Source organism: Symphodus melops, assembly GCF_947650265.1.
Source record: "Symphodus melops genome assembly, chromosome: 23".
In the NCBI taxonomy this organism is placed as follows: Eukaryota; Metazoa; Chordata; class Actinopteri; order Labriformes; family Labridae; genus Symphodus; species Symphodus melops.
In genome coordinates, this window is record NC_136713.1 from 9,781,071 (window position 1) to 9,796,184 (window position 15,114).

At 46.6% G+C, this 15,114-nt stretch overlaps 1 protein-coding gene across 5 annotated transcripts in view; it reads right to left on the bottom strand.

The window, feature by feature from the left end:
- Positions 1 to 9,807: 9,807 nt before the first annotated feature.
- Positions 9,808 to 15,114, bottom strand: part of LOC306818597 (transmembrane protein 182-like) — an 81,689-nt gene continuing 76,382 nt past the window's right edge. For 4 of the 5 annotated variants that reach the window (XR_013778306.1, XR_013778307.1, XR_013778308.1 and 1 more), the window contains one exon: positions 9,808 to 9,895. The gene's annotated coding sequence lies outside the window, so the exon portion shown is untranslated. The remainder of the gene's footprint in view (positions 9,896 to 15,114) is intronic. The other variant, XR_013778309.1, reaches the window with a different exon arrangement.

The following is a 15,114-nucleotide window of genomic DNA, read 5'->3' on the forward strand; positions in this document are numbered from 1 at the left end:
AGCAGAGGCTCGGAGCAGAAACGCTGAGCACTTTTCAGATGAAGGTATCCCTTAGAGATATTTAAACTCCCTGCGTGCCGGCGCTGCCTCCGGGAGCGTGGATGGGATGGTTATTAATGCATTATTTACACACGCTTCCTGCTGTCTCCTATTGTGGCTGGGCTTGATTAAAAGGGATATAGCTAAGGAGGCACTTTTTGCACACTGTGATAGGAGGAAGACAAGTTACTTTGTTGAGGAGGACTTTGTGTAGTTTTGCAGGCTCATTGGATTGGGCTAAAGATACTATGTGATGGGCTGGCTGTCTGCTCGCTGTCGTCCATAAACTAGAAGGTAAAATAAACTAAATAAAAAAAAGATTCAATTAAATTTACTCTCATGAAGGAGATTTTATAAAGACAATTCTGAACGGTTTAAAGACTTGAGGAAACAAACATCGATTAGTTGTGTGCCGCCTGTATTCCTGATTCTGCAGCAGCTCTTTAACAGTTGATTTGTCTGTAAAGAAAATATGGTAAATGTGTTAAAAGGTTAACCATAACTTTTTTTTTATTTTTTTTTAATGGAAGTATTTTTCAAAAATGTTTTCCACACTTTGTATTCCTAACAGGCCCTCTGAGGTTTACACTCTTCTCGTGCTAGCTTCTTTTCTCTCAGGTTACAGTCAAAGGATGACTCATCACAGGCTCTTCTGCCTGTGATAATTCCCCAGCTGTATAAATAAAGTCCACCCTGTGTTGGACGGTCATGGAGGAGCATGTTTTAGTGGTATCCTAATTGAAACACACGACTCCGACAGCTTGTTTCTGCACTTAGTCGCCATGAACCATATCTGATTCGTCATTAAGTAATTATGAATGCTAATGCAAATAAAGCACCTTTCAAACGCAGCGCGCTCTCCCGCTCTGAATCTCTCCTTACAAGGAAATTAATCACTCGCTCCTCGACGGAGGAGAAGACGGGCGGAGAGGGAGAGAGACAGGCCAGCTGCAGGACGGTCACTTCGCTCTGTGTCGAGATATGAAAGAGCGCAGAGACGTTAATGATGTCTGGGGGATTCCACCGGGGAAAGTGGAAGGACTCAAAGGGAAAATGAGAGCACTACTCGTTCTTTTTCTTTTTTTCTTCTTCTTCTCCCTCCTCCTGTTCCTTGTTACTTTAATAAAGCAAGGAAAGGGAACGAGAGAGAGGGTGTGAGGAAAAGAGAGAGTCGCTTAGAAGTCTCCCATAAAGCACAAGCCGGAGCATTTTGCAGCAATTACAGGCAGATTGGGGATTTAGATATTAGTGCCCGGTGGTCCATTAGCTGGTAATTTGCCTGTCTTTTTTCTCCTCTCTCAGTCGAGGAGTGTTCGCACTAAGATCTCTCCCACTCTAATCCTGTAAATAATAGCTGCATGGAAAAGAGCTGCCGTGTGATCGCTGAGTGACACTGAAGATAGCTGAGTGGAAAGAAGCGAGCTGGATGGATGGGACAGGTTCACAGTCAAAGGAAGAGTCTCTACACTCATGTCAGATTGGTTGAGTCACCATGGGATAATTGCTTTCAATGATCAAGAGGGTGTTTCCACATTTTAAAAAACGACTAAATACATGTTCACTTACATCTACCCCAGTACCTGCTCTTGTCTGGATCCCTGTTAGGACGAGAAACCTCCTTTAACTTGAAGGATTTCAAACAAATACCACGTCAAAAAAAAAAGTACCAACAATGTTCTCTAAAGGAGCCGATTTAAAATGCTAATGCTAGGAAAACTGATCGCCTCTGTTCAAACTCAATCATCAACCAGGACGCTTGACATCAGACAATCGTACAAAACCTTAAGTTAAAAAAAAATTCTATATTTGAAGACCACTGGCAACATTATAAACTTGTTTTTGCAATCATTACAAATGCTAACCCTAGTATGGCTTGGAAATGTTCACGTTTCGGTCAAATCAAATGGAAGCGTTCATGTGATGAGCCACTGCAGTGCTGGTTTAGATCACGGGGGGAGAAATGGTTTTAGTTGGAAAGTCACAAAATGTAGTTTCGTCATATTGACCTTAACCTATCTAACACGACTCCTTTGCTGCCTCGTTGCTGCATCTGCTGTTTGCTCCGCTAACCACAGTACATCAATACTTAGCTCCATTGCTGCGGCATGATCAGCGTACCTTCTTCAGAGTTTGTGTTTCAAACTACAACTCAAAGGACATTGGAGTTCAGACCTGGAGAGGAGTAAATTAAAAGCTTGAGAAGCAGAAGAGCGACATGAAACGATGAGAATGAAGATATCCAAGAGGCCGCTTAGAGTGAGTCGTCCGCCATAAAGCAACAGTCCGCTATAATTGGCTCATCCATGACGCCTGTTATGAGCTGCCGTGTATCGAGAGGGGACGGCAGAGCCCTGGGACATGCAGGCTCGGGGTGACATTAATCACGGTCCCCCACTTCATCGATCGCCCGGATAATGGTTCCGCTTATCACTTCACTGGTTTCCAAAGAGGCCAAAAGCCAGAGACGTTCAGGGACATCCTCAGTGTCTTTTAACTCTTCTACTTTTATCTATTTAGAGTAGATTCCTGAGATTATCAATAATGTAATGTGTTGCTGTGCTCAAAATTCATCATCCAGCCAAATCCAGGCAGTGTCAACTTATTAAAAAACATTTTTACCGACATGGTTTACATAATGGATCTTTTGTGTAACCATATCAGCGACAGCATAAAGAGTAGCCATCCATCTTTCTTGTCTCCGCCCCCTTTTTTTTTTTTTTTAACCACCTCTAATCTCTGCTCTCTCATCTCTCTTTGCACATGGAAGAAGGTTAGCCGAAATCTCCGCAGATCAATTAGAAAGGGGGACCTGCCCTTCAGAGACAGGGGGGGGGGGGGGGGTGCAAAGAGCAGGGGGAGAGGTATAGGAGTAGACGATAGGTGGAGGAGTGAGGGGAGAGGATAGAGGAGAAGACAATGTGACATTAGCATATCAGCACAGTGGCGTTCAGGCTAGCCAGTCCTGCTAATAAGTCAGCTGCTAGTTGGCGAGTTTCCTGCTCTAACCTCGGCTCTCTGCCCTGGACCGTCGGCTCCGTGGGACGAGAGGGATTCAGGCTATTAGTATCTGTCAATCTGGCTGAATAAGGTGAGCTGCAGGGATCCTCAGGAACAGTGGACCCTTAGGGGGGGGCGGGGGCGGGCGGGCTTACTGGTTCTCCTTACAGCCTTCGTGGGGTTGGACTGGAAGTTGTGGAAGATAAGAGCATGAGCTGAAGTTTAAGGAAGGGAGAATGGGAGATTTGGCGCAAGAATGGGATGGAGGATGTATGAGGAAGTGACCCGGTGGTTTGCCAGTGAATTGAAGGCAAAACGGAGTACGTCTCTCGTACGTCTAAAATATTTTATAACCGCAATGCAACATGTAACACAAGCTCATTTCTCCCTCACGTTTCGTCTCGAGGGGTGAGACCTGAGAAAATGAGCAATATACTGAATCACTGCGATTAAGTAAGCTCTGCGTCCTACCCCGTGTTTAGACGGGACTCATCGTGACCTGGTGCATTGTTTGAAACGATAACAGCTGTGGGAGGGAACATCTTGCGGTTCCTGCCCTGACAGAGTTGGGAATATTTTTACCTGTACGTAAATATTCTTTGCCAGTAATAATGACCGTACAAAGTGTGTGTGACACCAGGCTGATTCTATACGTGAAGAGAGTGGCATTAAGTTGGGGATAATCATGTTCGGCTGCTAATTTAAGGTAATGACAGTGTGAGTATGTGAGTGTCTCCATCACCCCCCCTCCCTCATGCATTGGTAATGAGGCGTAGGCTTATTGACTGAGGGTGGAGATATGATTATCTCTCCTCTCCCCTCCTCCCTCTCCGCTTTTTTTTCTCCCCTCACTTCTCCATTCATCAGGAGAGGATAAGGCATGTTTGTTGCGTGCATATTGATTCGTGCTGATTGTAAAGAAAGCGGGCTGACTGGTCAAAGATGGAGGCAGAGGCGCAGGGAGCCCACCAGGAGGCCTGCTGGGGTCTCTGCAGGTCTGCAGGCATGGAGGATCAGGCATTGTCCGATTTGAAGAATAAATTGAAAAAAGAGTTCCGGCAGGATGTTTTTGCTCCGAGGGTGCTTGAACGTATATAATGTTCCTCTCATCAAATCAAAACGAAGCGAGGAAAAAAAAGTTGACTTTATGTAGCTTAGATTGATACAAACTGTCTCCAAAGAATTCGCCTACTTCATTCAAGAGATCCACACACGTGTTAATCCGTGTCTTATACATCGTAACAACATCGTAATGGTCTTCCGTCAGCGTTGTAACATCTCCATCTTTATTTAAGGCAAACTGTGTTGAATCTTCTCTATGGTGTGAACATGCCTGCAGCCTTTGAAAAAACAGCAGAACCACTTTTTTTTTTTTTTTTTTTTCTTGTCGTTGGATGCTCAGAAAAACTCCAGGCAATGTGAGCTAGGATCTCAAGTTTCCACCTTCACTATCGCAAACTGGGCCGCCAAGATGGCTGCCAATTTGACGTATGAAGTATGGCGTGTGAGGCACAACATTTGCATGGTTGAGGCTATCAAGCTAATGTACGGCTAGCATTTGAGGGACGTCAACAGAAGATGGAGAGCAGCAACTATCTCAAAGCTCTCGTCGAACTAAAGTACAACAGCAGAAGTTTTTTTGGTTTTTTTTCTGACCCTCTGGAACACACACCACTCAGAATAATATGTTCCACACTATAGTCATATAATGCATCTTAATGTGCCCCAACAACCTCCAACCAGGGAAGAATCAGCACTTGAAAACTATCAAAGCATCCTCTAGAAGTGTGCGTGTTGTTAAACCGAGAGTTGGGTCACTTCCACTCCTACTAATGATTTTTCTGGCAGCGTCGTCCTGCGTCTAATGACATCGTCGACACCGGGCTACCGCGACACATCATGTCACGGGGCCACTCATGTTGGCGCCGTTGGTTTCCGTCGGGGGCGGGGGGCCTGGCGCGGCCAGAGTGCCGCTTTTTGGCAGGAATGGGAAGCGACCCCGCTGCCGTGGCAGCACACTTTGCAGGACGCCTCAATTTGTTCGTCCCCATTGTGAGCGGACGTTTTTCCTCTGGCGGCGATCCAGAACTCATCTGCATATCTTTGTTATCCCAGCGCTGGGGCTGAGGGAGAGGACGGTAGTGATAGACAGAGGGAGTTTTTCCACGCCATCTGGGCGCTGTTTCTTCGAACGAACACAAATTAAAACTCAACCTGTACGCTGATGATGAAGCGAACAATACTTCTAATCTCTTTCTCCCTCTGTGGGCTTTCAAAAAAAAAAAAGAGGAGAGGAGAAGAAAGGAGCTTTAATAATTAGAGGGGTAGAAAGCTCAAACAGATGAAACAATGTCCCCCTCCTTTCTTTTTTTTCTCCCCCTTTCGTTTGTAATGACTCGCGCGCTGATGGAGAGGCCTCTTTGAGGATGACATTCAAATGCTGACATTTGAATTATGTCTGTTTATCAGAGAGGAGAACGGGCCCGCCCGCTTTTGTTGTGCCTCCTTCGGCGTCGCAGGTACTCAAGCTGGCGGGTTCATTTTAATCACGCGCACACGCCGCCGCCGCCGCGCACACACCCACACTCGCACTCACAGATAATACATAATGGCTCGTAGGAATCCTGAAGGGGGCAATTTGAGATGGTTTTGTAAAAGTGCGGGAGAGTGCAGAGACAGTGTACACTAAAAACTTTAATGGGTTTTATTTCAAGCATTTACAGCCAAAGAGCCATCAAATTGTAACAACGGACATAAAATCGCTCATCGTCACTAATCCCCCCCGACTGTATTGCCAGTTTATCTGCATGGCTTATTTCCAGGCGAGGACAACACCGACTCCATTTTGTGGAGAAATTCCCTCACGATGCATGTTAACCTTCAGGAAGCATCATACACTTAAAGGGAGATCACATTTGCATATGTGGAAGATTTATTGTCTATCAGTAAATGGGGCTGCGATGCAAAAAAAATAAAAATAAAAAAAAGGCCACTCGGCAGCCGTGTGGGTCTCTCCTCGGCTGCTTGTCAAAGTTGGGATCTTAAAAAAAAAATCGAGACGATCCATCACATTGGCACATGAAAAATTATGGAATTGAGGAAATGTATTCACCGGACGCGAGGGTGTAAACGGCTGTTTGACGAAGGCGTCGAGAAGTCGGCGGTAAACGCGGGGTCTTGCGAGGTGTGCAGGACTGAAAGGGAGGGAGGGAAAAGCGCGCCATCCCATAATCAAGCCTCCCCCATCGGAGGGCGAGTTCGCCGCTGCCGAGTGTTGAAACAAGCAGCCGGCTGGTTTGATTGTCAGCTGGAGCTGCTGCAGGACAGGTAGACGCCATTTATCTGGACGTTATTCGAAGAGAGCATTAATGTTGCGTGAGAGAGGATTACATCTGCACATACCTGTGGGTCAGTGTGTATGTGCTGTGCATGCTGACATGTATATACAGCAGATAGTGTACACACAGTCCAGTAACCGTGTTGACGTCGCTGCAGTTTATTTCTCCTCCGGAACCTCTGAAGTCCTGAGGCGAGCTTTCTCGACATTTAAGAAAACATTGAGAAAGCTACTTTTCGTTTGTTTGCTCATTAGCGTCACGTCGGTCACCTTTTCAAACTAAAGGTAAAACATGATGACATGATTACTCTCCCGTCCTGTGGACGAGCGACAGGAACACTGCAAGTGAAAAGGACATCGATTTGGGAAGTTGGAGAGGGAGGCTGACGTCTGTTCTGACTGATGAACTGAAATAACATGTGTGGAAGCGTTTGTGGGAGGTTGGAAAGCGGACTGGATTCTCTGCAGGCGTACTCCTGTAAAAAAGTGGTTCACTTATCGTCAGTCATTGTTGACATCATTACAGCATTTGCCCGCCACGTCTCCTCGGGAACGCATTGTTTGAGTCCGCCATGTTCCCCAGCGGGACCTGAAGGCCCAGCATGCGCTGAGTGCCGCCTCATGTTTCCTGGTCTTTCAGGTCAGTGGGGGAGCCTCGCTCAGCAGCGTAAAGTGGACGACAGCATGAAGGTAGTTACAGTCCAGCTGAGCGGCCACTGTGGACGACTTACTCTGAGTCCGCTGCAGCCGAGCCATCAGGTAAACGTGTGACCTCACTCTCCAGGGGTTACACCGTTTTTAAAGTTCTGACTGGTCTCATCTAATATTCATCAATTCATTCCACAAAAGTAAGAAAGTAACTAGTTTATCAAATGATGTGATACAGTACAGTGTGATACGATATGGTAAAATAAAACACGAGATAAACAAAAGGATCCAATTGGATGAAACACTTGAATGTCTCTTCCCTTATTTGGGCGTATCTGGTAGAAGATCCTGACGTTGTGACAACATTTTCCAGCTCTCGAGCTCTATGGCAGATTTTCGGGTTTCGCCTCGACTGACAGCAGCTTTTGTGGTCCCACACATGAGGGTGTGATGTGTCATTTCCAAACAAACAAAACCCCTTCCTCGCGCACAAGTTGGGCTCAGGCTCGGCTGAGGTCAAGGCCCCCACGACGACACCGGAGTCTTTGAAACACACACACACACACACACACACAACAGTGCCTTTGTTCCCGGGGAGTTCCTGCTTGAGTGGACGCGCTTTGGGTTGGGATTTCTGTTTTCATTTAGTTGTTGCTCCTGAGGCGACAGCAGACGCTGCGTTCCCCCCCCCCCCTTCCTTTTTCCTCGATTTCTTCTGCAGTACACTGGGAGATGATTTTGTGAATGAAACCATGCATATCCTGGAAGCCTTTATGATGGAAATGACGAGCAGCCGAGTGAACAATGGAGGCAGATCGCTGGGATTCAACGGTTGGGAAATAGAGGAGGTGCGCGTCAGTGTCTGTTTGTGTGCGTCACTGAAGGGTGAAAACCTCCTCGATCCCAAAAATGCCCCAAAGACAAAACTGTTGCTCTGACAGAATCTGAGCTACTGGCTGCTGCTAAATATTCCTGAATGTCAGGTTGATGTCTCATCACACTCCTGACCTAAATGATCCACTAGATAATGAGCACTGATTGGCTTGCGCAGTCAAAGCAGACTGACATACCGAACAGGAAATGAGATCGGTGGAGTCTCCACGCAGCGGTTTCTATCTCGATGTCAAATTCGAGACTGAGGCGTAAAACTACGGAAGTGAAGACGCAGAGGTCTCAGATTCAATGAAGACGTAATAAGTGTGAACGCTCGATGACGGCAGCAACAAGTGGAGGTCAATGAGAGTCATTTTATACAAACGAGCAGCCACCATGACACTTCTCAGGAAGAGGGAACGTTTCAAAACCACTTTTTTGTTCGGTTGAGCTCCAAAAAAAAAAAAGACAACAGAAGGATGAATCAGCAGGATATCCAAGAATCCAGGGATGTACTGCACCCCCCCCCCCCCCCCCCCCCCCCTTCCCCAACACACACACACTGTGTGACTGACAGGTTGTGCAAACATGGTCTGCGACACCACCAGAAAAGAAACCCCCTCTCCAACGAAAGATCTATGAGAAGCTGACGGACATTAAAACGATCTACATTGGTGCCACGGTCTAAACAGGTTTGAGGTGTAAACAATTACAAATAAATCCAGGCCGGCTTCGAAAATGTGAGAGTTTGCTCTTCCATGATTGTAAATATAAAACTCTGAGGATTCAAATGGACTCGAGCATTTATCCAAAAAATTGTAGAAATACATTCCCTCTTGCGGGCCAAACTGTCTGACTGTAAGCAGCATAAATACACACACGTGTATCTACATCCCAAACAGTGTGTTATCACTAGTACTTCAGATTATTCCCAGTAAATGATTCTTTTTTTCCTGTTTTAGATGAAACCGCTCTAATGTCTCCACATCTGGCAGAGCTCTTCTCACTCGTGGCTGAAAATTGTTGGGGCCGCGGTTTAATCGTTATGTGATTGTTTAGGCATGTTACAATTTGTAGACCACACCAGCAGACATACGGATACACGCGCACACGCACACACACACACATGCATGTTCACAGGTGTGCACAAACACACACGTACTGTATTTGAAGGCTCCTGCATGTGGGAGCTTTTGCGGACAGATGTCACCTCGTCATTGATGTTGACATGCAACATTAGCCAATCAGCAGGCAGTAAATCCATCAACTGTAAACACGTGGAAGCACTGGCAAAGTAGAAGCCGACTCTTTATCACGTGTGTGGACAAAACATGAAGGTTAAGCCCTTTTTTAAACGCAGAGTACAACCGAGCGTCAAACTGTGCTTGTGTGTGTGTGTGTGTGTGTGTGTGTGTGTGTTTATTTGGTTGGTATCAATGTAGAGCTGAGTGCAGGCCTTGCTAATCCCTCACAGTAGGTCAACCACTCAAGAATCGGCAGCCATTATCGGCTTTGGCTTCATTTTATGAAATCACTCTCTGCGTCCCTGTTGTGTTTTAATGGGCTAATTTGTACGAACGCCGTGCAAAGGATACAATCAATGATATGGTTTTATAAGGAGGCTTAATCAGATAACTACTTTCTTCTAGCCGCTAATTAGAACCAGGAGTCAAGCTGAAAGAGCGGAGCAGACCTTTCTCAGCCCCGGTGCACCGTGGGAATCGAGGTCCGAGGTCAATTTCAAAATTAGTTAAGCTTGACGGGCCGCCACTGACCTGCACAGGTGCTCCCACTTCCCCTGCTGCTCAGCACTTCCTTTCCAGCCGACCTCGCCAACCCTGGGGGTCACAGACATCGGGGTGGGGTGGGGTGGGGTGGGGGTGGGGTGGGGGGGGGGGGGGGGGGGGGGGGGGTTTCCTCCTGGCCCCTCCACCTCCTCAGCTCGCCTTCCCTGGGATCAGTGTGGATCCATTAGCAGGAGCACGAGGAGCTGCAGGCCTGCTGAGAAGACCAAACGGTCTGTTAATGCAACGCTACAGCATATTCGAGCTAAGTGTTCGCACACCTTGAACTGTCGAGCAAGCGAAACGTACCGTTGCTTTGAATCAGACTTAAAATCACAGAGCTAGCTTGGTAAATCAACTACTGAGGCGTATTCAACACATTAACAGTAAGACTTGAAGAGTTAAATCTGCTTATCTACACACATGAAAACAAACTCCCGTCACCTCCCGTGTCCTGCCGTCTGTACTCTCAGTAGGTTTTTTAACAAAGTGATGGGGGGTGCTGGTTGTTGTTAGCGCGAGTTAAGCTAGGCCCGTTGTTTTTGAGCCCCGCTGCGGTTGTGGCCTCCCGCTGCTCCCCCTGCCATGTGTAATTAAACATTTGGCCTCCACAATTACTCAGCAGTGTACGCATGCCAGTGCATGGCCTGCACAGAATATGCATTTCAAAGAACCTAAAAGTGCTGAGCTGACAGGAGGGGAGAAGCTTGGGGAAGAAGGGGGTGTAGTGGGAAAGGGAAGGTAAGAAAGGGGGGGGGGGGGATGGAGCGGTCCACAGGGATGGGCTGATTAGAAAATAAATTACACTTGAAGTACAACTTGAAAGTGCACTACACAATGGAGGCCTTGTTTGGCAAGCAATGGATACAGCTTCCACGTTCGCATCCACCTCTGTTGCCGTCTGTCCTTTTTGCATCAACATATTGATCGCAGATTTTTCAAACTAATCTTGTCCACTCGACGGGGTCACCGATGGTTCCACTATGATGCCGTCGAGAGTGTCATGCCTGCAAACTGTGCCAAAAGTTATCTGGGATGTTTGGAATTTTTTAGCCAAAGAAGACGGAAATGTCCTTCTTGCAATCCAACAAAGAGTTTAAAATGTGTGCAGCTCGAAAGACATTAGGGTTCATCCTCTGACAACTAGGGGGGGCAGAAAATGGCATTCATTCCTACGGTTTTAGAGATATTTCTTTTGCAGCTGTGGATACAAAATGATAGTAACCAAACCCATTTGGAGCTCGGCGACTGAGAATGATTTACATAAGTGTTGATTTAGTTTGTATCTTTGATTCAGGACGTCCACCACCCCCGCACCAACCCACCCAGGTACCAGTTGGTGCCAAAGCTGCCACATGGCAGCGCTGGAAAAATTTGCCGGAGTGGAGCATCTCAACATCAAAACCATCTTGGTGCTGCCACCGGCCTGCTGTTTACATCCCTGACAGTAATGAAATTCACACGCAGGCCCGCCGTCTGACAACAGAGCGGCTCGGAATTTATGCAAACACATACATTAACGTTTGACATTGTGCGTCTACGGGTGAAAAGGTTCTAAATTGCAACCTGCCATTAAAAGGAAGATAAATAAATAACAAGCAGTCAAACAGGCGGTCTTGTGCCGTGCGAGGGTATGGGATGTTTACGACGAGCTGGAACACCTGCTCCTGTGCCAAGTGTGAACGAGAGCAAGAGTGCAGGTCAGTCAGTGTGCTGAGAGAAAACAGCTCATTGCCTCGGTGTTATTCTTGACCAGTGATATCTGAAAACAGAAACTGAAGGAAAGATTGCACTTCCTGCATTATTCAGTTCTGGCTTTTAAAAAGGTGCAGGAGTAGAAGCTGTGGAACCAAAAAAAAAAACTACAACACAGGATCCTTGTCATCAGTGACACTTAAGAAGAATCAGAATTTGCCAGTCCAGTTTAAGATCTTTGGCCAACCTCTTCGTAGACATAGTAAAAACAGTCAGGAAAAACTTGGTTATACCGAAAGAAGTAACGGTCAATACAGCTACATCAAACGTCGTTGACTTTGTCTCTTGTAGTTTTCATGTGCTTGTTATCGAAGAGTCTATTTTTATGGTGGTCATTTCACATTTAACTGTCACAGGGTTTTTTTTGAGTAGGTTTGTCTCTTTGCGGTTGGTTTGCTTGTCATCATGGCTTTTTAAGTATCTCTTTGTGTGAGTGTTGTGTTGTTGAACTCATGGGTGACGTTCACTTTTTGAAGTCTTGTTGTAGTTTTAGGGTTTTACACTTTCAGAGGCTACAGTCGACGGGCCCTCTGACCCCTTTGCTTTGTAGTCCTTTACTTGTAATCCATGCATGGTTGCAACTGAGAAAACACATATTACACAAAGTAAAATGTGTACAGCTCTAGAAATTTATGTATTTCGCTCTTATTTTTGCTAGTTTGGAAACCGTGACCTTCAAGGACCTTGACAGTTCTTGTCACACACCCTTCAACTTTGTGTAACCTAGTCAGAGCTCCCAGAGACACTAAAGCTCCTCTTGAAATGACAAACCAGCAGCTCCGGCGCTGGCAAGAGCCACCCAGACAAATACGACACCCACTGCAAACACGGTATCGTGACTCGAGGAGCAACGCTTTGGCATCCAGCTGTCACTCAGACTCTCTCGGAAAAACAAACCCCCCCCCCACTTTGCCTCCTCTCCAGTTTACCAAGACATGCGAGTCTGCCACTTTCTTTGTATTGATAAGCTCAGACAAAAAGCCAGAGCAATACGGCAAAGAGTTGGAGCAGAAAGACAGTTGAAAATACAGCATGTGTGTGCAGAGAGAGAGAGAGAGAGGTGACTAAGCCGCCCCCCTTTTTTTTAGAGAAAAACAGCACACAAACACTCATCCTCTAGAGTCCCCCCTCTGTGAACAATGTGGATTTTTAAAAGAAGCAACCTCTCCTCGAGCCCCTTGTCAGCGCTGAAAGCTAGCGACACGTCACACAGACGTTGGCAGCACCACCTGCCTGTGAGGCCCCAGCATCCCCTCTGCAGCCTCTTGTGTGCCATAGAGGTGCCTGTGTCCATGTCCCGCTATTGTGGCACGGACTAGAGGGGGTATTGTGAACCTTGTCAACGGCGCTGCCATCTCCGTGCCAGCTGGCCGGGAGTGAGTGGCTAAAGGGGGCGAGCGGGGAACAATGCGGAGATCTGTGCACAATGGGCAGCCGTGGAAAGGCGGCATTGTTCCGGCATGATCGGTCATGCCAGCCTGCAACGACTCGTTAAAGTGGATGAAATTTTTTTCCAGAAGCGCTGGTTTCTGTTCGAGAGAGAGAAACAAAATGTGCTCGACACACAGAGCAAGGTGCGCCCTTTTTCTCCTCTTTAACGTCCACATGTGCACCCTGCAGCCTGAAAGTCTTTTCTTCATATCAAAGAGCGAAAAAAGGAAGGGGAGGAGCGGCTTTAAGGGAACGTCTGGAATCCATCTGAGATTGAGAAATCCGACCATCGTGCTTGGATCCAATTGAATGAGGCAGGCCTGAGTAACACGCTCCGACACGGCCTTTCTCTTCCTCTAACACCCCGGCCATGTGGTCCCTGAGCCCTGCCAGGAAAGCATGTCACAGCTCATCACAGTTGCGAATGAATATTCATGCAGCGGAGGGTGCCTGTGTGGAACTGTATTTACGTGTGTGTGTGTGTGTGTGTGTGTTCCTTTTTTTTTTTTTTTTTTTTCGTGCGACAAAGACAGAAAAAAAAAAAAAAGTGAGTAAATGTGAGTTCGCGTGCTGGAAGTTTGTCGAAGTGATCCCCGGGACGCAGCCACAGGACTCAGCTTCCGCCGCCGCCGCCGCTTGTAACACGCGGCGCGGCTCCCACCGGCATGCTGGCCAAACACAGCCGTGAGTAAGAGTCAGTGTTGGCTGCAATGTGAGGTCTCTCACACACTGTCTGGATGCAAAAAAACACACACACACACACACACACATGCGCAAGTGAGCGCGCACACCCACACACAAAACGAGCGTTGGCTGCCAGAGCTCCACAGATGTCCTGGCTGTTGATGCGTGCGAGTCAGCGCGGGCCGAGCTCTTTGATGGCAAGGTCTGGTGCGAGGTTCGGGGGTGCTAGGATTGAAATGCAAGGCAGGTGCACTGTCACATTTGGCTTCTAGTACATTCTGATCCCCAGATTGGCCCCTGACCTCTCAAACAACAGCAGGCCTGCCATGTCTGAGAAGCCGAGGGTGACACAAACCTCGGTGAGCTTTTCAAAGCCACAAAATAAGTTTGTAAAACTTACTCCTTTTTCACTCTGAACTTCAAACTCTTCGGGCAAAAAAAAAAAAACTCCACATGGTTTGCGATACCAAATGAGAAGCCTGATATGGCTGAACTCGTTGTTCCGACAATGACTACATTAGCATTGTGGGTAGCATGTACAGTGCCAGAATCAATGTGAAAGATGACATATCTGCCAGGATTACTTTCTAGGATCATAAATGTCCTTTCAGCTGTTCAAGTTCACGACACATTGGGTGGCAACTTGAACATTTTATTGCTGATAAATAATGGGCAGCAATTAAATCAAATCAGATGCATGTCATTCTGCACAAGTAGTCCACTTTTAAAACTTCTTGCACAACTTATTTTTTTTTTTTGGCCCATTTGTGTCCATCTCAGACACGGAAATCCTGTCGCCTTGTAACTCATCTCAGTCCTCTTGACTTTCAACGAAAAGTTGCACATCTTTTTCTTTCCATCGAAATCCTCCCTCGTTTAAAGTCCGTTCACAAGGTTAAATAATAACGAGTGATGAAATAGATAGAACAGTAGACTAATAATAAAATCAGCAATGAAGACAAAACGTAGCCAAACAGCGTTTCTCAGAGATCTCAGTGTTTTCAAACAGGATGATAGCCTGGAGCATGCAACACACTATTTGAGATATGAGCTGTTTCTAATCTCTTCTCTTCAGTGCGACTGTCAAACAGCGTCAAGAAACGTGTGTGTGAAGAAAAATGTATAACTCAAAGCCACAAAATCACTGCTGTCTGTTATTCCAAGAATAACCAAAAAAAAAAAAAAAAAAGATTTTAAACTCCTGTGTTGCTATTTTCTGAGCCCTTGTAATGAGTCCACGCAAATAACACCTCCCAACGTGCCGACAGCACACACTGGTTACTCGGCAGAGAGTGAGAACGAAGCCTCTGACGGAGCCGGGAGTACAGGTGTCAATGTGATTAATTGCACCGGGGAGGAGAATTAGCAGCCAGCTAATCAGGTCGACCAAACAAGGAGGGAAAATTAAGTTTTTAAAGTGTTAGTTTTTCCTACGATCACGGCCCGTTGGAACAGCAGAGGGAAGTTTGTTAATGGCTCATAAGTCCATCCCTGAGGACCAAATTATCCAGAAGGAAGCGCTCTGTTTGGAGAGTGCCAGCTTGGATTGTGCAGGAGGGGCAAACA